The sequence below is a fragment of the Dermacentor silvarum genome, chromosome 1, assembly GCF_013339745.2.
Source record: "Dermacentor silvarum isolate Dsil-2018 chromosome 1, BIME_Dsil_1.4, whole genome shotgun sequence".
Taxonomy (NCBI): Eukaryota; Metazoa; Arthropoda; class Arachnida; order Ixodida; family Ixodidae; genus Dermacentor; species Dermacentor silvarum.
The window spans coordinates 23,485,349-23,512,748 of NC_051154.1; the positions used below are offsets into that span (position 1 = coordinate 23,485,349).

Genomic DNA, 27,400 nt, shown 5'->3' on the forward strand with positions numbered 1-27,400 from the left:
GGCTCCCTGGGGTCGCGCCACTCATGAGACGTCGCGGACCAAACGAAAAGCCAAGAGTAAAAGTCGCGGTGTGGGGACAGGCCACGTCGTCCTCATAGCCTGCGCAGTCGAAATTGCTGCAACGGCCGGCCGAGCCAGTAGTGTTCCGTATATATATATATATATATATATATATATATATATATATATATATATATATATATATGGCTGCAACTCCCTCTCCTCATTCACTTTAGCTTTTCCAACGCTCTTCTCAACGTGACGCTACCCTAAATAGAGTGGCCCGCTCGTACCTATTCCTCTGATACTTAGTTACTCTTTGCATCTTTTTTCTTGCTTAGCCTACAGCCTAAAGGGTGTCCGTGCAGTGAACGAGATTTTATGCGGAGTAGTGGCGCACGAGTCTGTCTGAGGCAACTGAGCACTAACCCCTCATCTTGCGCAGCTAAATGGTGGTAAAACATTCCTTTTCATCAAATTTACTGCTCGAATGGACCTTTTTCATGGGCGGTCTCTGCGCATGAGCGCGCAATACAATGCGGGAAGCACGCGGCCGCCATGTTTTTTGGTGGGACGCCAGTATAGAGCCAGTGCGTCCGTGCGGCTGGTTCTCTCGCCCGTTCCTTCGTTGCTGCGTAGTCGTCGGGTATACTGACTTTGCCGTGTATGCTGAAATCGCTGGCGAGATGCCTCAGCAGTGCGCCGCCGTGGGATGCTTCAGCTCAAGTAAAAAGCCAGGAAATATAAGATTTTTCAGATTCCCTGCGGCATCGCTGCATGCAGCCAAAAGGGCAAAGTGGGCGCAGGCAATGTGCCGTGCGAATGTTGACGGGTCGGCGTGGCAGCCGACAGCCAACCCGCGCGTTTGCAGCGACCCCTTTGTGACAGATAAGGGCTTCTTTTTTTTCCTTTACTGCATTCACTTCTAATTAAAAATTAAATTATGGGGTTTTACGTGCCAAAACCAGTTCTGATTATGAGGCACGCCGTAGTGGGGGACTCCGGAAATTTGGACCACCTGGGGTTCTTTAACGGGCACCTAAATCTAAGTACACGGGTGTTTTCGCATTTCGCCCCCATCGAAATGCGGCCGCCGTGGCCGGGATTTCATCCCGCGACCTCGTGCTCAGCAGCCCAACACCATAGCCACTGAGCAACCACGGCGGGTACTGCATTCACTTTTCTGTGAAGCTATAGAGCGTGAAGTGCCGGCTGCCATACCTGAGTGGTTTGTTGCGCGGGTTTATTACTGGACGCATTACAGCTTTCATCACGAAACCTGTCAGTAATGACCATTAAGCATAGCTAGTGCTGATGGCAGTCAATTGTACAGTCGGGCGCAAAACCAAGCGTTCTCAAGATTAGCTGAGCGCATGGCGCCGTCCCAGTGGGGGGGCACTGCACGGGAAATTGGCTGGACACACCTGGGCGTTCTCGTCAGAATTGAAGCTGCAAGGACACCTTGGCAAATCTTTAACGGTACACGGGTGCATCTTTTCGCATGTGGTGGCGTTCCGCCGGCATGTCAGCCATCGAAATCGCGGACCGTGACCGCTGCCGCCGGAGATTTTGATCCGCGCGACCTCAGTGCATGCGTAGCAGTCCCAACAACTCATAGCCACTGGCAGCATAACCACGGCTTGCGGTACTGCTGTAATCAATATTACGTTTTCTGTGAAGCTATAGAGCGTGAAGTGCCGGCTGCCATACCTGAGTGGTCCGTGCGCACTGTAGCCGAAATGCGCGGGTTTATCGACTACGAAGATGGACGCCATCAACACTGTCGTGTGCGTACAGAAGGAAGCTTTTAAAAAGTTTGCGCGTCATCACGAAGTGCTGCGACCTGTCAGTAATGACCAGGCTTCATAGAGCAAAGGCAGATGCTTCTCAGCATTTGTAGCTCGCACCCGGACGAGTGCTGATGAACGCAGCATTCAATGCGGCGAATGTACTTCTCTTCCTTGAATGCCCATCCTTTGTGCAGTTGCCGATTCGATGCGTCGAAGTGCAAGTCAATCACACTGTCGCTAACCGGCGGCACAGAAGTTAGGTCGTTAGTCCACTGCTTGCCCGTATCGAAAAATCGCATGAAGTCCGCCGGCGAAAACATTGTCAACTTCACGGTCAGAAAATGTTCACAACACAAAAGAAAAAAAGTTGCAGTGGCTTAGCTCGGCTATGCCAGGATATACGTAGCATTAGCAAAAGTTCAGCTGATTATTCTTAGCTTTCCTGGTTGTCTAGATTGTCAAGGATTAGCTTGATTGTCATGCTTACTGTCATGCTTACTGTTGCTGCAGGGGTGGTCGGGCACGTCGCTCAGCCTCCTGGCGACGCCGCTTTGCTAGACGTTCGTCCCTTTGCTCCAGTGTCTCCGCAGCACGTTTAGCCTTCTTCTGTTCATTCCTCCTACGCTCCACCGCTAATTGCCAGGCAACTACTTCGGGATCCGATGAGTCAAGCTTCTCCCGTCTTCTGCGCTGTTGAGCAGCATTTGCGCTCTCCTTCTCCATGGCTATACCACACTGGCAAACGCCAGTCAGAAGCGCAGCGGCTCCAGCGCAGTGTCAGACGGCGACTGCACAGCGAGCGCGCGCCGGCGCCAGTGCGTCTACCACGGCAACGACGTCACTCCTCTGGAATGCGCAGACCGGCGGCGGTGAGTCGCGCGCGGCGGCGGCGGAGTTCGCGAGAGGTGCCGGCTCCGGTGGCTCCGGTGCGCAAGCCGTGTGACATCACTGATCCTTGCGCATGCGCAGCACGGCTCTTGATGTGCCGCGCGAAACGGGCTTGGCTAGGCCAGTGTAGCTAACGCTACAAAACGCACACTAGAATAATATATTCAGCGTTCGGAGCAGCACCACAGTCTCAGTAACACCTGCCGACCGACGGAGCACCGAACCAACCGACCCACCAGAGGTGATTTCGGCGACCGCCGCTAGGGGCGCCCTTCAATCGTGAAAAAGGTCCATTGCCTGGGAAAACTACGCGCATTTTCTCGGAGACGGTGGCTTCCCTTGCTTTAAAAGTGAGAGAGATAGCCATCAAGGCTCATACAGCTACACGGAGTCAATAATGCGGCAGAGGTTTCTCCCAAGACTGCGTGGCCATTTATCCTTTCACGATTAGAGAAATTGTTCCTTTAAAGATGTTACCGGCATGAAGAGGAGATACAGCAACAATGAATACATCGCAGCCACGCACCAGTGGCTCTTTGGGCTTGATGACATCATGACGTAATGCAGAAACACGCACGTCTCTTGTCTCTTGTTCAGCCCGTCCGTGTGCTTGTGTACGGCGTTTTGTCACGAAATCGCCATGTGTAAGAACGAAGAAAGCAGGTTGCCACTGAAATGGATGATTTGAGTTAGGATAAGTATTGATGTCAGGGGCCTCTTGCGCATACTACTTTCTTGCCAATACTGCCTCCTCCCAGCCTGTGGATACGCCCCCCCTCCCTCCTCCTTCCCATACACAAGTCACACACATACTCGCTCATTAACTTACGCACGCGCAAGCATAGAAGCGCGCGCACACACACACACACACACACATACACACACACACACACACACACACACACACACACACACACACACACACACGCACGCACGCACGCACGCACGCACGCACGCACGCACGCACGCACGCACGCACGCACGCACGCACGCACGCACGCACGCACGCACGCACGCACACACACACACACACACACACACACACACACACACACACACACACACACCACACACACGTGAGCGCGTGTCAAAACGAGATTGCTGAAGTTAATCCGGAACGTTTTACCACAGCCCAGGGGGTAGTTTGGAACGTGAAGCGCCATGAGTTGTTATGCTAACTACACCTGTTTGATAGCCTTACAGGTTATTGCGTTAAACTCCTTTAAACGTGGTATATCGGTGACCTACGTGTCTTGCTGCTTCTTTCTTGTCCTTAAGCTTTTATTTTCCAGTTACTGGCATCTTGCCTTCACACTGCATGCTGAACGTGCCTGATAAACATTTGCAGCGCATATGGTACTCAGTTCTTGCCTTAACTTTTCGTAATTTTTGTTTTAAATTGACGCTGTTGAGCCATCTGGCAGAATAAAGCCGCACATAACCTCATTTTGTCAGAATAAACTTGGCAGGAAGATAAATATGAGACGGCCAACAATAACACTGTGCCCTAACTGAAATGTCGATTGTGTTTAATTTGTTGCAGTCGTACGAATATGAGAACACTGACCATTAGTGTGATTTCAACTAATCAATTTCTTTGCAAGAAGACACCTTCTTCGGTCTTTTTGAGAATTGATAAATGCACGCATTCAAGAAAAACTGCCCTCTAGTTGTTTTAGACTTCCTCGTGTATTATCACGAGAAGATTTGAAGGCTTTACCGTGATATTCTTGGATCAAACGTGAGCAGTGAACACGTACTTTAGTGAACAAGCTTAATAATGTTTCTCTTGCCTCCTCCCTTGCTTGTAGTGATATTACCATGCCCGTAAGTATAATGCCAATCTGTAATAATTGAATTAGCACTGCAGCCAAGGCCTCAAAATATTCAAGCAGGACTTTTTGTTGGGCTAGTTGGTGCATGTTACTGAATGATTAAAGCGCCAAACAGACGACACAAGAAGAGACACGGACGAGCGCTTTAAACGAGCGCTTTAAAAAAGCGCTCGTCCGTGTCTCTTCTTGTATCGTCTGTTTGGCGCTTTAAAAATTGAGCCTCAAAATATCATCAGAAATATGTGCACCGTTGGCGTTCATCCGCACACCAATGATACTACGCCGTGTCTATCAATGGGCAGATGATTTCCTATGCAAGGGCTCAAATATTGCTTTGTATTATCATCAATAGAGACCACTTTCCCGGAGCACTCATGTGGCCTACATGAAACCGCGCCTGGCAGCAATTTCCCAGCTGTTAAATTTTATGGGTGGAAAAGAAAATAGGGGTACGTCAGTACATGCAATGTTGAAATTTTACAGGGCGCTCTTTCTCGGATTTTTGAGGTACAGCTTGCCCGTACTGGCTAACACTTGTCGGACCAATCTACGCGCACCGCAGGCTATTCAAGATCGGGCTCTGAGAGTTTGTCTCGGTTTGCAAGACGCGTATCAACAGCGGCAACTACTACAAGTGGCCGCCGCTACCCAGTGCAAACACACATTGCGGTGGAATTGCTGAAAGTCCACATTAGGCATTTTGCCCAAGTCGGTTCCCACCATCTTGCCTCACTACCTTCAGAAAGGCCACAAACGTCATTCTATTCTACAATCTCTGCTGGTTGCACCAGCTTTCCATAAAGCTTCTCCCCTACAACTAAGTCATCGACTTCTCCTTGGGGTTTGGTTCGACCCGGAGTGAACTTCACCATACCGGAAAACGGAAAAAAAGAGAAAAAAAATCCGAGCTGTCGTGTCCTGCTCGTAAACAGCTATATTTGCTCCATTTGCATGATAGGTATATATCGACCACGTCCGCTTTTATACTGATGGGTCAGCCCCTCTCAAGGGTTCGGCAGAAGCAGTCGTTTTCCCCAGAGAAAGTCACCACATTCGGTTTCAAGACGCGCCTCCCGATGACATCGACGGCTGCGGAACTTGCAGCATTTGGTGCTTCACTTCGCCTGGTCAGGCCAAGAGCAACCTGAAAAATGGTCTGTATTCCTCGATTCGAAAAGGGCGCTGCAGTCTTTAATATCAGCTCAATGGTGTGGACCACACGAAAAAATGGTGTTCGAAATTAGAGAGATCATTCATATCTTGACCGAGAAAGGACATCACATCACGTTTCAATGGCTTCCAAGTCACGGCGGCACTATGGGCAACGAACACGCCGATAATGCCGCTCGGACAGCTCTTGAAGACGGCGCACGAGAAGTGATACCATTGCCACGTTCATATACAGCTAGAATACTTCGCGCGCTGGCACGACACATCTCGGTCTCTATGTGGCGCACACGAAGTTTTTTTCAAAGAATAGACTGCACCGCCTGGACTTTTCGCTCCACCTTTACATCCCCCCAGGACTTTGCCAACGCGATGCTACCCTACTTTGTCAGCTATGGCTTGGATTGGCCTTTACAAAAAAGTCGCAGTTTCGTCCGAAAGGTGAAGCATCGATTGCGATAGCAAATTAGTAGAGAGCTGTACGACGCAAGGATAGTAGTTTAATGAGCCGTATAAAGTTGTAAACATTCGCTTACTAACTAAATAGACAAGCACGGTGTCACGCGCGCACAGCTAAACATGAACACATCTCGCTCGATGACCGCGGAAACTCGCTGTGAAAACAACGGAGTGAGAAAGCGCGCCAGCAGCAGCGGGCAAATTGACCTTCGCGCTATCTCTCGTCTCACTTCAACGCGAACTAAACGTCGAAAGCACCGCGCATGCGAAGCTACCGGCACTCGGCGCAGGCACTTCGTCCCCATCGCAGATCGCTTTGAAGATGAGGCCCGCGCGGGCGCGCACTTCGCCCACAGCGCAGATCGCTTTCAAGACACGGCGGCCTCACGGCCACGCTGTGAGGAGCAACCGACGGAGCAGAACGCACCCCCCCTCCCTCTCCGTCACCTTGCCCCCGTTGACGACTCCTCGCTGACGACTCACCAATGGTAGACGCTCTCACCGCCAGCGAAGTTTCCTAAATGTCTCGTTCTCGGTCACTCGTTTCTTTATGGCCCTTCCAATAGCAATTACCAGTCTGCTCCTTGCTTTCCCTTCCTCTCTTCAATAATAATAATAATAATAATAATAATAATAATAATAATAATAATAATAATAATAATAATAATAATAAGAAGAAGAAGAAGAAGAAGAAGAAGAAGAAGAAGAAGAAGAAGAATCTCGATCACAGATGCACGTGCCGCTCGAAAAATAGGAGTTGGGGCTTCCTCGACGGCCTCGTGCACGCCGCCTTTCGGGCCAAAATCGCTGTCATGTGCAACAGGCGCTTTACACACTCGTAAGCCGTCCTTCGCGTTTTTCTTTTCGTTTTTTTAATTATTGCATTGCTTTTGTGCTACTAAATAGGATGGTTTAGGAATTACCGCCTGAAGGCGATGTACATTCCTACAGGCCTCCTAAACCGGACAACGCTACCAATACAGCTGGCAGCGAAAAAATGCACTACACGTGTCTCCCACAGGCAATGCGCTTAGAGGCGGTGGGGCAGCAAATAGGGACGTTCGCAAGTGTGGTAATCAATGTGACCGCTTTTTGCGACGTCTTATTCTCATAATGCTACCGTTTCATCTAAATTATAATTAGCTTATGAAGTTTGCTGTTCAGATTTTTATTAGAGTAGTGTACAGTTTCTCGATGCCATACAATACCACTGATCCTATATAGAGAAATGCCACTATTCCACATGTCTCCATTCTTGTCGTGCTAATTAAGCGCATGCATGATAGCCTCCAGGAGACTTCACTTCTTCATGTTAGCTGCTGGTAGAGACAGCAGGCGTGTGATCGAATACCCTATAATAACTATTGCTTTCGAGAGGGACCGATTGCATTCTTTCAACAAGCTGACTAGACTTTTCGTGCTTGTCCGGAAGTAGAGGTGCAGCGTGATAAGCAGTCACTCTAATCTTAGAAGAAATGGAATAGCAGATCGAACAATAACGCCTGGTGCTCAAAGCTTCCGGCCTATAGCAGAGAAAATAAATGAGAGAGAGGGGGGAAGGAATGAATGCCCCTGTGCAGTCCCTTATCTTCAGTAAAGAAATAGTTATGCAGACCCCAATTACAATACCAAAACAATGAAGATAAAACCTAAACAAGCAACAGAATGCTAACCCCCGTTCGACTCATCTATCATCGTATATGAAACCTATTTCCTCCCAATGTCCTGTGTGCTCCCGGCTCGCCTAACCTACCGTGCATCCAGAAGGCAATTAAATATTTATATGCAGCGCTTGTAAGGTAAGCTTCCATTGATCATTTCTAATGTGAAAGAGCGCGCATTGTGGCTCTAACAACTAGTCTGACTCTGCAGCGCGTGTTCGCATGGATCAATAGAAGGCTTTAGCGTAGCCTTATCGCTTCACGTACACCGTTAGCGTTACCGCCTCTGCCAGGTGCCGCATCCGCGTACACTGCAAATTCCGTGCCTTGAATGAATGAATTGCGTCTTAGCAGATGCAGCAGCATTAACTGTAAAGTGGAGCGCTGTTATATTACATTGAGAGTTCATAAATGCAACTGAAGCTTTAACACGCCGAGTTTTGGTGCATTCACTTCAACCCCAGTTGGCACAACCTTCCCAGGCTGATGCAATTTAAATTAAGATTAAAAAACACAGCTTTTATAACTACGAAAAAGCGATCGAAGGAAGTTGGAAGTATATAGATACAGAAGTATTTCGTGCTTACAGACACAGATTACACGCACACCCTGCGCCAGTCTGTAAACAAAAGCTTCAACGGATTTTAACGGTCAAAACGCTCGCCAAGAGTGAAAAACAGCTGTTCGGTTTTGAATCGTGAACAAATGCGGGACGACCTTATCTCACCACCTGAACAGAACTGCATTTTTCATCTTCTCACAAGGACCTGGCATTACGTACGCTACAAGTAAATTTGGCGGGAATGACAAGCGGCTTGAGATTTTCCGTATCAGGCTGCTACCGGCATTGCTGGCATAAAATGTAAACTAGAATAGTTTTCTGCAGAAGACAGGAGTGCTGTGCATACTCGCTGTGGCAATTCGCTGAATTAATAAATGACACACCATTCGCACACAAAGCAGCTTGGTGAACGAAAAAATAGCGCAGGATAAACGCTCTCTCATAGGCATAAAAAGAAAAACCGCTAACGACATCTGTTAAAATGGCCTATAACGTTTTCAGGCATCAAATGGCTTGGCTCGGCAGCTTCGATGCAAATGTTTTTCGCTTAGCTCTTCCACCTTTGGGCCGATACACTCTGTAAAGTTACTCGGGAAGTTACGAATAAACAGCAGCGACACGAAGAAGATATCGTAGGACGAAAGTTAATGAACGAAAGCAGACCGCGAAGAAGAAGATAAGCAGGCCCACATATCTGCGTCGGCATGAACAGCAGGCCAGCAAAGCACGGGCACGCAAGGGCAGCAGTCTAGAGTCGCGCGGTATGGTGGTACCCGGCAATTATGAGACAAATTGCAGAGGCAGCCGGGACCGGGCTAATTTGGTTACCACGGGCCACGAGCTCGCGAGGCTTCGGAGAGAAAGAGTGCAGCTGGGAGACTCGGTAGCACAGAGGGGCCGCAGAAGGATGGGCGCTAGGCGACCGCCACAGTAAGTTAGGGTGGAATCAGGCTCTCTGGCTGCGTGTGCTTGCGCGGGGGCGCGGAATCCATCGAGTGCTTCGCGGACCGGGCAACCGACACGGGCACCTGGTAATGTGTTCGACTGTCTGTGGGCGATAAGCGTGGCCCTTTGTCCGTTCTTTGTCCTCCTCTCGTGGCTCTAACCGCAGCATCAGGTGGGGAAAAAGAGCACGATCGGCTGATCATGGACCGAGTTTGGACGCGGTCCTCGCGAATAACTCAGTGTTACGAGTGTTGTTTTTCTTTAATTTTGCCTGAGGGGCAAGGTGTCTCATAAGCACGATGTTACGCTTCCTGAGCTTATGTGAAAGAGCGTACGTATTATGTTGTATTAAACAATAAAACAAACAAACAAAAAGAGAAGTGGTTGGTGATTCCTCTGGGCATGAAGAGGTTTACAGAGGCTTTTCTACGCTTAACATAAACGACGAGTAGGAAAACAAGAGGTGAAAGGCAGAGGGGTTAACCAGATTAAGTGTCCGGTTGGCTACTCTGCACAGGGGGATTGGGTAAGGGCAGAAAAGATTAGAAAAGAAGAGAAGATTAAAAAAAAAAAAGAAAAAGGAACGCCTCAGTTCACACATCCTATAGTTTTTCAGTAAGTCCTGTTTCTATTAAAAAGCACACTAGCGCTTTTAGAGCAGTTTAAAATGGACGGCTTTACGAACCGGCACCCTGTATTACGTGTGCGCGAGCGTATGCGGAGATTCCTAGATTTGAAAGCGCTCGTTTTGGTATGTTGTACCTGCGAGGTGTCCTTGCTGCGCAGGTGTCGCTTGATGCCAAGCGAGCCGACAAACCAAAACCTCTCTCTCCTCATCGAACATAATCCCTCTCGCTGAGTAATATACCCTGACCCCATAGGGAAAGAACGTTTAAGGGAACGAAAAGGGTCGGGTAAACCGGGTGCATCAATAGCAGCGCGGTTGCGTGAGGCGCGCCTACTGTCAGTATGACGCGTAGCGTTCGGAGTTAAGCCGTATTAAAAGCGCACTGTTTCAGCTCATGCAGGCGTACTTAAGGAGAAAACCGTTCACTTCACTGGTCATTTTGAGAGATCAATTTCATTTAAAAATCATCCGCCAGAAGTTGACAGTAACGAACGAAGACAATACGTTGGGAACTAGATCACCGACTTTAGATGAAGTTGCCACTTTCAAGCAGCATCCACGGCTTGCTCAACCTGTTGCGCCGCCAGGAACAGCTGTGCAAACGCCCATAGAAGCCAAAAAAGGGTTGAAAGTGGAAGCGCTACGAGATAGAGAGGGTTGGTGGTGCGATACATATCTCATAGAAGCGGTACGAGCGCGACGGAAAAGAGACGTTCTTAGCCGGGCTGGCTGATGACACACGTATACACTGAAAAGGACGACCACTCGATCAGCGACAACAAAAGCACCGGCGGCCGCAACTAAAACCCTGAGACGCGCGCACAGCGTTCACGCGGGTCATCGGAAAGCGGTGACTGTAGGAAGGCAGGGTGCGGACCTTAAGCCGGGGACCCGGTCAAGCGCGCACGGATCATTAATGCAGCGACCAGATGGTTCGATGAGCGGCGGCGAGCGCAGCGCTCACCATCCTCGCGGCCGCAACCGCCACAGCGCCGATGTTCATTATTCCGAGAGATTAATTTCTCGAGTGAGCCAGCCGGCCCCATGGGATCAGAGTGGGGGCACAACTTTGCCCCCCTTGAAAACAAAAAAAAAAAAAAAAAGGCAAACAACAAGGGAGCGATCAGTCATCGCCTTCCGCGTCGCCGGTCGGCCGCAATTCTTGTCGCCAGATACGCTTCGCGGCACGGTGCTATCGGGACCCGTGATCGCGCGCGCGCAAGACCGGCCCAATCAGGCTGATGTTGTCCACTCGCGCCACCGCAGCCCTCCGCGCGCGCCCCGGCAGGCTCTCGTGGTTAGTGTCACGCAGATAAACGAGGTGCTGGGGCGCGGCACTGACCCCTAGATGCTTGTCGCGCGCGCACTTAATGGCATTCAAACAATGTCCGTTTTGTTTGCATAGTTAGCCGCCCCTGAACGTTGGCCGTCATTCTTTAACGTTTTGTTTACGCTGTCTTTAGAACCAACAAAAATGGAAACAAAACTGCGCTTCTACGTCAGTGTTTACTAGCGTAAAAGTGACGTAGAAGTAAACGTTAGTGTTAACTGACGTTTCTGGGCTGAACCGGGCGTTTGCCCGGTTCAGCCCAGAAAGTGCTTAGCCTCACGAAAGAAGTGCATGTACGAGACCGCACGAACTTTATATCATGCAGTTAAATCATGCGGTTATCATGAGTGGTATCATGCGTACTGAGACTACCAATTAAAACAGAAAGAAAATACAACCCCGAAAATCTAGTTCTCCAGTCATGTCAAGACCTTGCGTCGTCGATTTGTCTTATCACGTCACACACGCCGTGCGGATCGCCGCCGAAGATCACCATTTATTCCCTAAGGCAACATAGGGAATACTATTCCTTCAGCTGAAGAAAAGTCTTAGTTTCGCCCGAAAGGCGAAGTATTGACAGCGATAACAATGTATTAGGCAACTTCACGAAGTAAGGGTCGCAGTTTCAGCGGCCCTATAAACCGTAATAAGCATTGCTTGCTAATTAAATTAACAAGCATGGTGTCACGCCCGCCTAGCCAAACCTGAACAAATTTCACTCGACGACCGCGAACATTCGCTATCAGAACGCTGGCCGCGGGGAGTGATCGCTTCAGACTGCCGCACGCTTTAACGCGCGTCCGAAATTTGAGATTACACGACCTCCAACGCTAAGCGCGCGGCAAGACAGCGCGTGTGAAGTGACCAGCCATTTCGGCGGCTCCATCTTTGTGCTCGCCGCAGCTTACCTCCAAGATACGGCGCGGGGCCATCGTCGCATGGACAGCCATGCGCAGCCATACCTCAGCCCCTTCCTTCGCTTTAGCGCAATTTTGATCACGTGACCTCCAACATTGGGCACGCGGGAGGACGGCGCGCATCAAGCCACCATCCTTCTCGGCTCGCCCTCGCACACTTTCCGTCTAACCCACAGCCATGGAGGAAAGAAACAAAACAGGAGAGGCCCTGACGTCACGTTTTTGAAGCCGGAAGTCCTGCAGTGTTGGTGTGCCATCTCGGTTTGAACCTCCAATCAGCTCGCCGGAGCAGATAGGCGCGAGCGGGGCGCGAGCGTTGAACTTGCATTGTTACCAGCCGCCGGCAGTATGTGCTGCCGACGCGCGTCAGAACTAAGCCTACGTAACTTATGTAGCAGTTTTAGCGAAGCAGACGCGCTCTGTGTTTTTCTGTGGCACATTGAAGAAGACGACGAAGACCCGCGCCGTGATTGTTTGAGTGTATCTGTTGCTGGCTGACACTCACACTCACAGACCCAAAACACAACTTTGAAGCTTAAACACCACACTCCAAAGTCAGCTTCTTTCGTGAACAAAATGGGCTGCGAGAAAGACACCGACGGAAAAATCTTATCTCACTTTTCAGAGGCCGGGAGCAGCAGCCAGAGTGTCAGGAGCGCGGTTGCTATGGTAACGTTTACGTTTGGGGTACCCGTAGCAGTGATCCTTTGCGAAAAACAGCACGTAACTTCCACCACACTTTCTCCAATACTCCCGTGATGGCTGGGGCCTCTGGTGGGTTTCCTTCCTCCATGCTCACAGCAAATGGCTCGGGAGGCGCGATCTTATCACACTTGATCTTTATACATAACCTCACAGCGACGGCGCAAATTCGCTGTATTGTCCATATAATTGCTATCTCATTAAAACATTGTTGTTTCTCAGCTGTATATTATACCGTATATAGCGTTGAAGCAGGCATATATGGACCTTATGTAGTAGGCTCGTGCTCCTTGTGGAATATCAGCTCTGGTCAGATAATCAAGTGGCATTTCCATGTCTGCAATGTATTACGAAATCTCAGTGATAATGACTGAGGTAACTTTGCTGGTTCAGGCATAACTAAGCCCCCCTCCGCCGTTCTTGGTTGCCAGTGGTGGACGTCAAACAAACCAGAAAGAAATGACAAGCGGAATAGAATAGACCTTAGTGTGGCGGGTAACAGCTACCGCGAAACGGAGTAAGTTTCCAAAAGTATTTCAAACATTCCTCTCGAAAACGTAGAAAAGGGCCCTTGCCTGCCGTACATTTGCGGTCACAATAAGTTTTTTTTATCTTCGGAAACAGTAAGCTCACATCGTCTTTATAAGGTGAGAAACGCATTCTTGGCATCCGTAAGCTGCCTATAATTTTTCAAGGAAGCGTTGTAGCTATTTGCACAAGAATTGCAAGTGCGAGCATCTGCTGTAATTTGATTTTCACTTTTTATAATGCTGCCGATGCCAATATCGTGAACTCTGGATGCATTGTTTTTGCAACGTTACTGTTCCCATTTCTGTAAGATCAGCTACCGTTGTAGCGCAAATCATTCCGCGCGAGCATGTTCGGTAACTTTTTTTTTCGGTGCGCCGTTGTTAGTGTATCACTTGCATAAATACCGCCTCCCACCGCCTGAAGGCATTCGAGGATACCAACACTATTATACTATTTTTTTCGCCTCAATTGCAGTGACGAGCTGCAGATGCACTCTGATAGTAGTAAGTTGTTCGCAGTTCAATCTACCCAGGAAAACGGCATTTAGACACCCGCATGGCCAAAGGCCTGTACAAGATGGGTAGTACACGGCCGCACGCGTTAAACATCATAAACATGATTGGGGGTCGACTGCACTGGATGCTTCAACAGCAAAAGCAAAACACATTGTTAGCAACATCCGAATTGTTACAAACATCATCAGCACAACAAAATTTGTATTGTGGTATCATGCCTAAGCAAAAATCAAGAAAGAAAAAAAGAAAAGAGGAAACAAAAAAGAAGTCTATAACGGACTCCTTCGGTTTCAAACCATGTGTGGCATCTGGTTTAGCAGCTGCAACCATCGCTAATTTATCTGTGTTGTGCTGCAGTTGACAACATATATTTATGCAATGCCTCAAGGCGGCCTTTCCTAATGACCTCAATCGTTATATGCAGCCCATTCTACCGGCTGGGGCTATCAATAGTAAGAAGCATTTGACTATCGCATTGTTTCCCGAGTACGACAAAAGGAAAATGGATTGTGATACGTATGCGGCAGCAACATGGTCATAAGGTAAGGGCGAGTGTTGACAGATAAGCTCACTGGGACTCGTTTGCTATGAGAGCAATAAATTAAATGCAGCGTTTCGGTTTGTGCCTTCGTTCTTCTGTGTATTTTTACCGCGGGCTTAAATTTTGCGCTCGAAATGATCAGGAGATCAGATCGGATTTCAGTTGAACTTCAACTGAGAAGCATTCATAAAGAAAGAAATGAAGAGAAATGCATACATTTTATATTCATACAAGTATAATGTCGCGTTTCACTACATAAAGTGCTTGTTCGTGTTTTCTTTCTTTGCTGTCTCTTTTTTTTTTTTTTTTTTTGAGCGTCACAGGCGAAATAAACAGGGACGAATAGAGCAGATTCTCTCTAGAGCCAAAACTGTTAATGCCTAAATGAGACCTGAATGATTTCCACAAAAAACGTATATACAAAAAATAAAATAAGAAGCAAATAATAAATAAATAAATGAAAATAAAAAAAGAAGAAAGAAGAAACTACACGAGACAACATTTGCCGGTGCATACGTTTATTACACTTTCAAAGTTGTAATTAGCGCAGTATTGCGTAGCAGATGCTATCTCTCCTAATTCATGCGTGCGCCTATTTCAACGTGAAATGTAACGCTGTGCTACTCTGTACCACACTAATGGACATTTTATTGCTGGGCCTGCGAAAAACTTACGACTGTTGTCATGTTTGTTTCACTCCAGTGCTTTAGCGCAGCGAGACATGTGCCTGCGCCGACGGTCTCTTTGCGTGCATGCTCACTTGCTCCATCGCATGTGCATCTGCTTTTCGTTGCGCCGAATGGCCGTGTAATGAAGCACCTTCTTATTCTTAAAGCGCATTCTTTTACCGTGCACCGAGTTGCTGTGCCTACAATATCATGGTACCTTTTTTCAGGATGGATCGCTTGAGGAACGGAAACGTAAGTTGTCATCGCAGCCAGTATAGCGTAGAATGTTCTGGGAGCAAAAAAAGAGGTCTCAAGCAAAGTCTACGTGAAGGAAGACGAGGACAAAGTACATGGTATATGTATTTAGATGTACTAAAAGTTTGGCATTAAAGATTGTGCAATGTTGCATAACTGCATTAGATTTTTGCACTATTTGTATTATCTTCTTCGTTGTATTGCCAGACCTTACAATGTTCAGGACCCCCTATTTCTTTTATTTCACAAGTTTGTTCGCTTTTTTTTTCTCTCTCCTTCTTTTTTTTACGTGTATTTACGTCGACGTTGTCTTCTTCCGCGTTGAATTAGGTTGACACACCTTTCTTTTCTTTTTTGACCAAGAGGCCAGCTGGGCCGATCTCGCAGATGGTGAAGTCTGTGGGTGCAATGTCGTTAACTTTCGAATATATTGGTGCTAATTACGCCCGCATCGTTAATTTTATCTACTCTGTGACTAATTCACGCTTCTTGTCTGGTTGAGACCTACCCTTTGCCACCCTTTGCGACTTGATATACGATGTTCTGGGGGCGCGAAAGGGACGTTCTTTGACCAAGAGGCCAACCAGCTCGATAACCAGATTTCACGTAAGCCAAACCCGTGTGAAGTTGGCGAAAAAATGCCAAGAAACGCAACGAACGCTGGCGCTGACCACCCCACGAGGGATGTTCGCTGCTCAACTCACCTTCCCTCTCTCACTACTTTGCTTCCATCAAGGGAGGGTAGTCAACAGCAATGATCATGGGATCAACCTCGTTCCCCCTCCTCCTCCTCGTCTCTCATTGAGTTCCTGCCCCGCCTATCTCGGCATTTTGCCGCGTATACGTCTGTATACACTTTCAGTTTGCACACAGTTAAGCAGTTCATACAAATTGTTGTAGCGTCATAACCCCGCTGCTTACAGCCAATGGCTGCCGTGCCGGTGCCTTTTTCGACTCACCTCCCCGTTGGAAACTGCTTCCAGCGACAGTCTTTGCAGCGCGTGCCTGCGGCTCGCAAACGCCCGCATTTCTGAGAACGTTGTTGCGTTCGGTCATCGGCGCGTGTATCGCCGCTTGCGAAACGCGCCGGAACGATGCACTCTATTTACTGCGCGATCGTTTAATATGGCCATAGCCCACGTTCCGCTCCGCGCGCACCGACGCACGAACACGCCTGCGAGAGCGCGCCCGCTCGAAGTAGTTTACTGCGCCGGCGTCACGAAATGAATCCCATAACTTTACCGCGCGCAATGCGCCGGGATTGTCCGCGTTCCTCCGGCAACGGCACCAACGACCGTGTCGCCATGAAGACGGTATGCGACAAAACCGCCCCGCGTGCCACGATATTCCCGGGCACCACTGAAGGAAGTCGGCGCGAGTCGCCGAGAATGCGGAGAGCACTGTTCTTCGCGCTGTAGCGTTGCGAAGGTATTAGTTTATTGGGCAGTTCTATCGGCTAGTTGGTCAGTTATGTGCGAGCTGGAAATGTTTCATGATCGCTCTGGCACTAGCAATTCTGCGGAGCACGCTCTGAAACGGTGCGCCTTCGACGAAATGGCTAAGTTGCCCTAGGCTTACTTTTCTACGCTTATATAAAGGCGTTGGTACGATGCCGTCGCCACGTTATCGCGAGCTTTATTGTCGCGCAAGTACCAACACTTCTGATAGGACCTGTAAATATTGCTTTCACGCACTGCGTTAATTTTTTATATTAGAAACGAGGGTATACCGCTTCCGAACACCTAATAAACATCAGTAAATATACAGGATTATGAATAAAACTCTCATGCTAGTTCTATTGCAATCGCGTTATCGCTCTCGCTTTTTTTTTCTCCCTAGCGCGCCCAATCAAATTATTATCGACAGGTGCAAAATTAATAAAATCGGTGGGGGGGGGGGGGGAGGGAAAGTGACAAAAGCTGCCGACAGTGCATTAGAACAACTCTTGCTAAAGGAAAAAGCACGTGCTTGTGAAGTGTCGGTACAAATATCCCAGTATATCACGACAATGACAGTATGTAGAACGCTCACAAATGACCTCCTGTTTTCATTAATGAGTTTACGAGGAACTGCGCAGACACTAATAGATGGCGTTGTATTAAAGTAATAGCTATGCTGGACTTTTAACAGCCTTAGAACCGTATCGATTTTCTTAAAATGAAACCACAGCCGTTCCGCAAGGTAATCATCCACGCTGCGCCTAGTGACTCACGCAGGTATGCTATACAGTGAAGAACCACCCTAGATGATGTTTAGTTTGCATTAACGTGCGTCATACGCGTAATTAGCATTTATTCGTCACACAGTCGTTATTGCGTATGCTTAAGGACTGTGCACCCCACGTGTAACTTATTCAACTTACACGATTTAAAACGCATGCGCAGAGGAACCGGTAAGCGTAGATAGCGGCAGAAGGCATGTCAATGTGGGCGTGATGTAATTCGATAGCATTTGAAGGATTCTATAGTCAGTGATCTTCCATCAGACATTCGCACTGAATGAACTTGAAGTATTTCATGAAACACACCGTGAGATATTTTCTAGGAGAATTTCATGCAGATTTCTTTCAAATTATTATCTGCGAGTGTTTTCTTGCGAGTAGTATTTTTGCGTAACGTTTATGAGAAACAGTACCCCCCGTGGTTGCTTAGTGGCTATGGGTTGTGCTGCTAAGCACGAGGTCGCGGGATCAAATCCCTGCCGCGCGGCGACCGCATTTCGATGGGGGCGAAATGTGAAAACACCCGTGTACTTAGATTTAGGTGCACGTTAAAGAAACCCAGGTGGTACAAATTATTCCAGAGTCCCCCACTACGGCGTGCCTACTAATCAGATCGTGGTTCTGGCACGTAAAACCCCATAATTAAATTTTTTGTGAGTAACAGTAACTTTCATAAGAACCACATACACTGAAGTCGCGGCTGACGCCACTTTTCATAAAATTATGATTGAGTTCATTTGAGTAGAAGACGCAAGCTGCGAAGAGTCAATGCTTGTTCTTTGGTTTCGCTGCCTCCTCGCGTCTCGTAACGCCTCTTGTCTAGTTTGTGCTGCTCCAGGGTGTCGCGTTGACATAGCTCCTTCTCAACCTCTGCCTTAGAATCAACGCATCTTCGATGCCCAAGCAAATTGCAGGCGAACGGCTTGTTTCTCGGCCATTTCGGCAGCCCGAGGCTTCACTGCATACTCCACTATAGAATGGTGACACCATCTTTTTGCCTGCGCAACGGCCACCTCTTCTTCAGACATGACCGCCTTCTTGCGAAGGTGACGCATTTGGCGAGGCGATCGGTGCCACTCAGCTACCTAATAGGATGGTACTAAGCTGTCATGTGACGCTGACGTAAACGCTTGATCCCGCCTCCTGCTCAATTGATTACTTTTTTTTCTCGCCTCTCAACCTATTTCTTTTTTTTTCTTGCGCTACACGTATCTTGCCTCTAGCCCGCCAGTTTTCGAATATAACCCACAACTCCAAGCGCCCTTGAAGGATCCGTATAATGCTATCGCAGCATGGTATTGACAGTCCCGTAATAAGTGTTCCATGTTGTGTTGAGCTCGCCGTCCCGATATCATTTACTTATGTATTACGGTACACAGGCCCGAAATGCTATTGCGCTCTTTTTCTGTGACGAGCAATAAAGACCCTGCTAGAGTAAGCTCAGGATCCGAAGCTAGACCACGTCCTCTGGGGGACATTGCAGTGGAAGATTTCATGCTTCCATAGCAGACACGCCTGCCTGCATGGCATTTCGTTTATCCGCTGCGATTTTACCGCTATTTCTTTTCCGCTGCTCAGAGAGAGAGAGGGGGAGAGAGACAGAAGAGAATAAGGAAAGGTAGGGAGGTTTTCTACCTTACACATGGGGAAGAGGGTTTTGGGATAAAATGTGGGAAATAATGAAGGAAACACTTAGGGTGCTGCTTCATCCAGAGGTGCACACTAACACCACAGTTGTTCACTGAGTTCACCAGAGGGGCAGTTCGGCTTACGTCCAGCTCGTGCTATTTAATGGTCACTGAGGTCTGTAGAGGTCGGTTTCTGTGCTTTATATAGGTGTTGGTTCTTGGTAACATATCGTGTTCTAGGCAGCCTCCGAGACGCAGAGACTGGTATTTTTTCACTAACGCACCGAGTGGCCGTTGGGTAACGTACTTGTTACTTATTTGCTAGTTCAGACTTTCTCCACCAGGGAGCAGCAGTGCCTGCGAATTTTCCATCAAGGCGGTAGCATGTGCGCTCTTCGTATTTTTTTCAAGTTTTCTTTTGGTAACCTTTTTTTTATGCCTGTCCTAGCTGCATGAACACTTAAATTACTTACAAATGAAGCAATAAAAAAACGGACGCATGATCATCATTTGAATGCCTTGGCATTCCTTATTCAGGTGAAGAATTCGAATTCGTGTTCGTGACCACTTGGTTAACATGGCGCGATAGCGCGTAACATTAGGCCTTCTTTTGTGAGAGGTCGTGAGTTTCCTACTTTTTTTGCAATTCTTCCTGTCTCTTATCTGCAGGCATTCTGTAACCTTGTAAGAGACGGCAGCAATCAGAAATAGAGGCCGGAATGTTTTTAAAAGCGTACCTTCTCACAAGAAAACTAGGCACTCGCATTTGTGCTTGTGACCGCTTGGTGCGCGCGTTAGTGGTTCAAACGTTCGGAATGTTTCACAAATGTTCCAATTGGGCTCACTCTTCTGAATCAATGCAGTACAGTTTTTTTATGCTTTTAGCATTATCTGGGACTTTAGCCCGATTTTGCGTGACTGTCTAAGCGTTTTCGTGGGCCGACCCCGAGGATAGCTCAGCATGACACAGAGACTAACCAGACCCTTGCGCGGGAGACAACCAGTCTCGATCGTCAATCGATCGTCACTTCCTCAACGACCAATTCGGAATGCTGAGCAGCATCTGCATAATAAATCATCGTCATCATCATGATGATGACGATGATGACGGGTGAATTTATTAATTGATTTACTCCACCTATATATTCCCCCTATAAAACCCATAACACATAGTGCAACCTAGTGGCACAAATAAACACCTCTGAAAGCATGCTAAATGCAATCTTCGATAGGAAACGGAATTGGTTATTCATAAATTTTTACAGTTGAATGCCGGAGTTCGCTACAAGCGGCCATTGGTACGTGTTCAGCGCATGCCTAGTGACAGTAACGAGCATGATTTGCACTATATTACGGTGCGATGTTACCAAACGGTAACATGCCAATTATGTACAATGATGTGCCAAACTGTAACATGACATGACTTCGTTCTTGTACAATGGTTTACAACTAGTTTAGTAAGCGCCATGAGTCAGCAATAATTTTTTCTGTTATTTCCTGAATATGCGGCACCATAGAGGGATATATAACTTCAACTTCAACTTTATTTTCGCATTTTTCCTCCCTTTCTTACAAAGGAGAAAGCACGGTCCATGTGCATGGACCGTGCAGATATACATGAACACTTTGCTGTGGTCACCGCACGTTGAAGGTGAAGTCCGTGCACACCTAAGTGAACATTTTGCGGAGGCCGCCGTATGTTTGAGAGTTGACGGAACATGATAGTGGTCTGTGCAGGTATAAATTACCACTGCTTTGTGCACCGGAGTTTGAAGGGTTGATGGATTAGTAGCCGATAATGGAATTGATTTTGATAGGTTATGTTGGAAGCCGATTTCTGAAAGGATACTGATGTAAGGATGAAATACCAGACATGATGCCTCAAGCATTCCACTAGCCCATCAATAGACCACTGACTTCTGTCGGAAATGAGCACAACGTGCGATCCACGATGTTTACCGAGGGCTTGCAAGCACCGGATGCAGGGCATCCAGTACTTGTAAGGCGCTTCATGTTCTGTTCAACAGACGCCGTCGGGCTGATGGCGTCCGCAGCTTGGTAAAAAGCACTAATTACGTGTCTGATCTGCGGGTGCGCGCTCAATGTTTCTCTTTCTTTCTTTCTTCCCTTCTCTCATGTAGGGTAGCCGACCAGGCGCCACCGTGGTTAACCTACCTGCCTTTCAGTCTTATCTCTCTCTCTCTCGTTCGTCCAATAAATATGAAAGCATCAAAGAAACACATTCCGCCCCAACCAAGATGCTCCAACCTAACTATATAAAAAAAACATATAGTTAGGTTGGACCGTGTGACATCTTGTTTAGAAACATAAACAGCGTTAAGCCTGGTAGACGCTGCCGCTTCCTACTCTACGCCAATACTGTGACAACAGCGGTTTCCGGCATGAGAGAGAGTTTTCAGGTCGCCTCCTCCTCAAAAATGGGTCAAGCCAATGCTCTACATTTTTGTCGCCTCTCCAGATGACGGAGGCCCACCCCTTCCTAGAATCGACCAATCACAGAACACCCGAGACCAACCGCGTACGCCCGAGCCTCTGCGCGCGCCAGTCGTCATTTGTCGCGACCATATAATTAGTTTTGATGTGAAGAATGCCAATTTTCAGAGAGGCGTTTAGGGACAATTATAATTTTTAGATTTAAGTGTTTCCATCACCACAAATGCTTTAGTAAACATTCATTGGTTCCTAAGCGAAGAACACAATACAAAACGAACTAAACTAGGCTCGAGTGACTAGATTTTAGACGAACCACAGTGCAATTGTCAACTGCATGTAGCAAGACGAGTGGCGGAATAGCCTGCGTTCGATCACTACTCCGTCATTTCCCGGGCATGTGTTTTTCCCGTGACATTGGATGCGACGCGACAACAACGGGAGCCTTTGCTGTTTAGCTATCACACCGGTTCACACTTATACAAAAATAACGTTCATGATTTTTTAAAATAATCTACAGACTTCAGTTATTCATCCTGCTCTGAACTACTACACTGCGACAGCAGAAGGCTGTCCCAGCAGGACAGCACCATTGTCTCGAGAACAAATTTGCCACACTGACACCTCGACTATACAGTATTGACAACAGTAGTGCCTGCTGTGGCTTCTGTAATACATGCCCACATGCCGCCAGAATATGCGAGGAGGAGCAACGCAGCATAACTTGGCAACGTGCAAAATTGCGACATAGCGAATTCGTCAGCCCTTCCACAATGGCATGAGTTCGACAGTGGTGGGCACCGTTTTTTTTTTTCGGCCATGTGGAGAAGTTGAGGATGAAGAGCGGATCTGACGATGGCGTAACGGAAAGAATGGACGGAGGAGCATAGCAGACGCAGTTTCCAGCTTTCTACTGATGCCGCGGTAAAGTCATCTTCGCAGGCCAATGTCATGCCTTTCAGTGCAGTTAACAAATGACTTTTGCTATGCCCGTCGCGGTATCCCAGTGGCTATGCCGTTGCGGTGTTGAGCTCGTGGCTCTGGGATTGATTCCGGCCGCTGTTGTCTCATCTTGATTAGGGCGAAATGCAAAAACTTCCGTATACTTAAATTTACGTGCAAGTTAAAGAATCCCAGGTGGTCAACGGAGTCCCTGACTAAGGCTTGCATCATAATCCTCTCGTGTTTCTGACGCGTAAAACCTCAGAAATTAATTAACGTGTAACATTTGCTATAAGTCTTCAATGGAGGCAGTAGTAGGAATGGCGGAAGTCCACCGTGCAACTTTCGGTCAGCTTCCAGTTCCTTAAGAATGCTGCGCAACTGTTTCCGTGCCTCTTTGTAAAGGCCTGCGCTTTTCCTTTGCGACTACATTTGTGAATGGCGACGAAAGGTGCCAAGACTTCTAGTGCCACCGAATAAGTCAATCAATAAGTAAAACTGTCAGAACCTGTTCTTGAGTTTAAATTTAAGTCTACTTTTATGTCTTACGGGTTGCGATATCTTGACCCTGTAATGTCCAAACGAACTTCCACATCAAGGAAAATTAGAAAAGCATGTTCACATTTATTTCTCGCCACGTTGTGGGCTTCAAACGACTTTTGGGTGGTCATATTTATTTTCGAGCACCCACTTCACTTAGAGCCGAACGGCGCTTTGGGACGTAAGCCCAGTCAATAAATGAATTGTGCAAAGAAGGCAGACGTCGTATCGAGTGAGTTTACTGTTCCCGTTACTTTGGCCGCGGTAGTCAAGGCATGTCGATCTCGGGAGAAACGCTGAAACTGGCTCTTGAAATCAAACGAACTGTCATGCGCATTCGATTTACTTAATTATAGAAAACCGGACCTGTACCGGTACAGAAACGATAACAAAATGAACACGCACCTCCCATGAAACTGCTCACTAGACACAACGTTTACATGCATGTGATGTGAGCAAAACGGAAGCAAACGTATGATGGACGAAAGTTTCATCTTTGATGCAGAATACGAGTTTATGCCAAAGTTTTAAGGTAAAATATGCATATTAAACTCACTTGTTGGAATATATGTGAAGTGGAGCTTTGGTGCGCGGTTAATTGGTAAACAACAGGCGGCGAGGCGTATAATTGTGTTTAATTTCGACCAATGCAACGCGTAATCTCATGCAGCGTTTACGCAGCGCAAGCGACGACAGCCACTACAGGGCCGACAGGGGCGTTACACAAAACTACCGCCTCGATTTCCCAGCGTGACATTTTCTGTCTTGGAGTGCTTCTGATGCTAAGCAATTTGTTTGAAGCGATAAAACTGCTCGATGCGCTTGCTACCATCAACACTGCTTGTGTCCTACACTACAACGTAAGGACGCTGAGCTTGTGGTCGCAAAACCGTACAAGTGATCGGATGTTTCTGCAGTGATGAGAGAATGAACGTGGTAACTATACTTCTGCTCGTGCGTCGCCATCCCCGTTGATTGCGCGGGCTGTAGGTCTCCAAGTGTGGCGAAACGACTGAGAGTGCACATCTTTCGTATTTATTCCATGCTGCCACTGTGAGCCTCACAAAGCCCAAACACTGTTCCACATCCAGAAAAATTAGAACTTGTTCACCTTTATTTCTGGCCATGGAGAGTGCATTCGTACAAAACAATAAACTATTAGTTTAGCAAAAATAATCATTATAGTTACTAATTAAATATTAGTTGGGTTCCTGAACTACCCAAAACTGAAAACTCGCTCAGGAATATCAAGAAACGCTATTATGGAATTTGAGACAGATTTCCCGCGCTTAAATTACAATTCAGAGGTATCGAATTGAGCGTAGCAAAAATGATATGTTGGGCATTGTGAGGTTCACTTCTTTCGTTGGTTCCTGGGCAATAGTTGCACTAGGTTCATGCCGGGCTCAGTGCAAACTCAAGGATAACGCAACCGTTACTGTTCAAACGCCATGTTTTTGGATTGACCTAAAGCAGAGCGGCCAACCGATTTCGTGATGAGGCAGCTGCATTTAGATGGTAACGGTGGAATGCCATTATGGTGCCGCCGGGCGCTATATGAAACGCCTTTTAGCGGCGAAAACAAATCGTTAACTCGACAGCTACGTTGCGGCTCTCATACCATGTTTCTACAATTCAGTGTCACTCTCGAGGCACTCGTGACGTCGTGCGCCGCGCGCGCCCCCGCGGCCGCCTTTAGTGAGCTGCATGAAAACGATATCTCAAGTTACGCAATGATTACCTAATACAAAAAAATAAAACTAAAATAGATGTTGAGAAATTCATGTCGAGACATTGCAGTTAACAGATATGGCAACGCGGTTAAACGTAAGTTCATAGACCGTGTGATACTTTGTGCCTGAACGCAGGCTGTGAAGTTATCACGAAGTGCGTCGAATGCCGGACGACCGTGGTCGCAGAAAAGAAGTGGTCACAATAGTTTCGATCAAAGAATAGTCTCAGCATGCCCACGACTACAAGAACACTGGGAAGTCACGTTAAACCAATTCACTAGCTTTTCCATGGATTCAAACCCACGTGCAAATTCACGCTTGACCACTCATGTAAAGGGTTCAATGAGAGTGAAAAACTTCTAAAAACCAAATACTGCAGCCGGAATTTCCGGTCATCTCCCCGTTTGTGGAGTGTTCCAAATTTATTGCAAATGCCGAATTCACATGGCGCTAGTCATTGTGACTCACTGGTTATATGCATCCTGCTGCTGTGCACGTGGTTGTGGGCTTGATTTCCAGCCGCGGTGGCCGAATTCGGATGGGAGTGGAATGCGAAAACACTCGTATGCTTGTGTTTAGGTGCAACATAAAGTACTCCAGGGAGTCAAGTTGATTACGGAGCACGCCAATCTCCCTGCGCTGCTTTGAAACGTTAAACGCCTGCAATTAGTACAAAATTTAATGCGCCGTGAAAGCCTCAGCTTCGCTCCGGGCTTATGCAGGGTGCAGAAGGGTGTAAAATAGTGCATGTGCAGTTTAAGACCACCCCGCAATGTTTTCACAAGTGTGCGGGGGCTATATCTACCAACGGCCGTAAATTTTTACAGGGCAGGCTGTTCAGTTTTTTTTCCCTTGATTCTTTCTTTCTATGTCTTCTTGTCACAAACAAATAGAAGAAGAAGAAAAATAGCTTTCTTTTCTATACTGTGACTACAACGATGGAAAAGGTGGATGAAGTGGAAATGCGCTGGTTTCATTTTCACTGTCTTCAGAATTCATGACTGCAAGCACTTCAACACGAATAATACATGGGAATCTTTTTCCTTGCTTAATAAAAAAAGCTATTCCGTTACAGCGAATACAAGTTCCGGGAGACAGCGTCCTACCCAGAGGTGCGCATTAGGTCGTTGGGAGTACGCCGTATTGGGTCATATTCCCTTTATGCAACACAATTTTTCAAGGCATTAATTTATAATAAATTCCTGGGTGCTTGAGTTTCTACTTACGTAATCGTAATCGCTTATTTACAGTAAAGCACTCCCTGTCCCGCTAGCGAAGTATCCAGACTGAAGGCACATTGGCGACTGTATCGCAGAGACGCCCTGGGGTTCTGCGTGCCGCGCCAGTTGCAGTCCCGTTGCAAGTAAAGTTCAGCCCACGGCAACGAATACTCGCGGATACGTGACTTGGCAATGGTCCCAATTACTTCCCTAGATTTGGGGAGTTTAGGGACACCGGCATCAGCCGGCGCGTCTCCGAACTGATTCCCACGATCCGAGCTCACAACGCCCAGCGCCCACCAGAAAACGCGCACGTGCGCGTCTGCTCGGTGCCGTCGACGCGCACGCGCTGCAGCGTCCCCGCGCGACCACGCATTGACGCGTGGAACAGCGAAACAGCCCTGTCATAGCGCGAGTGTGTTATCAAAGCCAGTGGAGCGAGTTGACAGCGACGAGTTGCACTTTGCGATTGAGGAGGCGTCGTAAGGTGCAGCTTGTCACTGACAGCGCTGAGGGAAAATGCGCGCGCTAGCGACGACATTTTAGGTATGAGATTAAAAACTTTTGATGAGCAAGGGGCGCGCGCTTCCGCGCCAACTCACGTTGTAGCACGGTGACACCTCGAACTGTCGGTGGCAGGAAGAGAAACGTCGCTGCCGCTCGCAGCAGCAGCCACGGGAACCACATGGCGTTGGCAGGCGGCATCGGGACGACGATGTCTGTCCCGGCCGCGAAATGCGGTGGCGGATCTTCGGGCGCTGCTTTATCGTCCTCCGCGTATTCCGAATATTGCCAGCCACGAGAACAAGCTTGGCTCTACCTGCAGTCCACGTGCTCTTCGACTCGTCGAGCGACGGACGCAGCACGACCTGTCTTTTCGCCGCAACGGCGGGCGGCACCTTGAATCGCTGATGGGGGAGTAAAGCGACGGCAGCAGCACCTCCGGTGGAAGCCGACTCTACTGGCCGGCGGCGGAGGCGGCTCTGACGGGGCCCCGGTCGAAGCACCGGGCCCGAGCCGGTGGCCGCCATCTTGAAGGCGGCCGCGGGGGCGCGCGCGGCGCACGACGTCACGAGTGCCTCTTCCCCCTCCCCGCCTCACATTTCCTCCCTCTCCCGCGATGCCTCATCGTGTTTGACGCGCGCCCTTCTCCCGTATATCTCGCTACTATTCCCCTCCGCCCCCTGTCGCTCCCCTCCGGAGTTCCGTTTGTCCCTCTCTTTCTCTCTCTCTCCAAAATCTACTCCCTCGCCTCTGCCAGTGCTCCTCAC

The 27,400-nt window shown here is 48.1% G+C and overlaps 1 pseudogene; it reads right to left on the minus strand.

Annotated features, from left to right (window-relative positions):
• LOC119430888 (Down syndrome cell adhesion molecule-like protein Dscam2) overlaps nucleotides 1-27,093 on the minus strand; it is a 552,287-nt pseudogene extending 525,194 nt beyond the window's left edge.
• Between the last annotated feature and the right edge of the window lie 307 nt (nucleotides 27,094-27,400).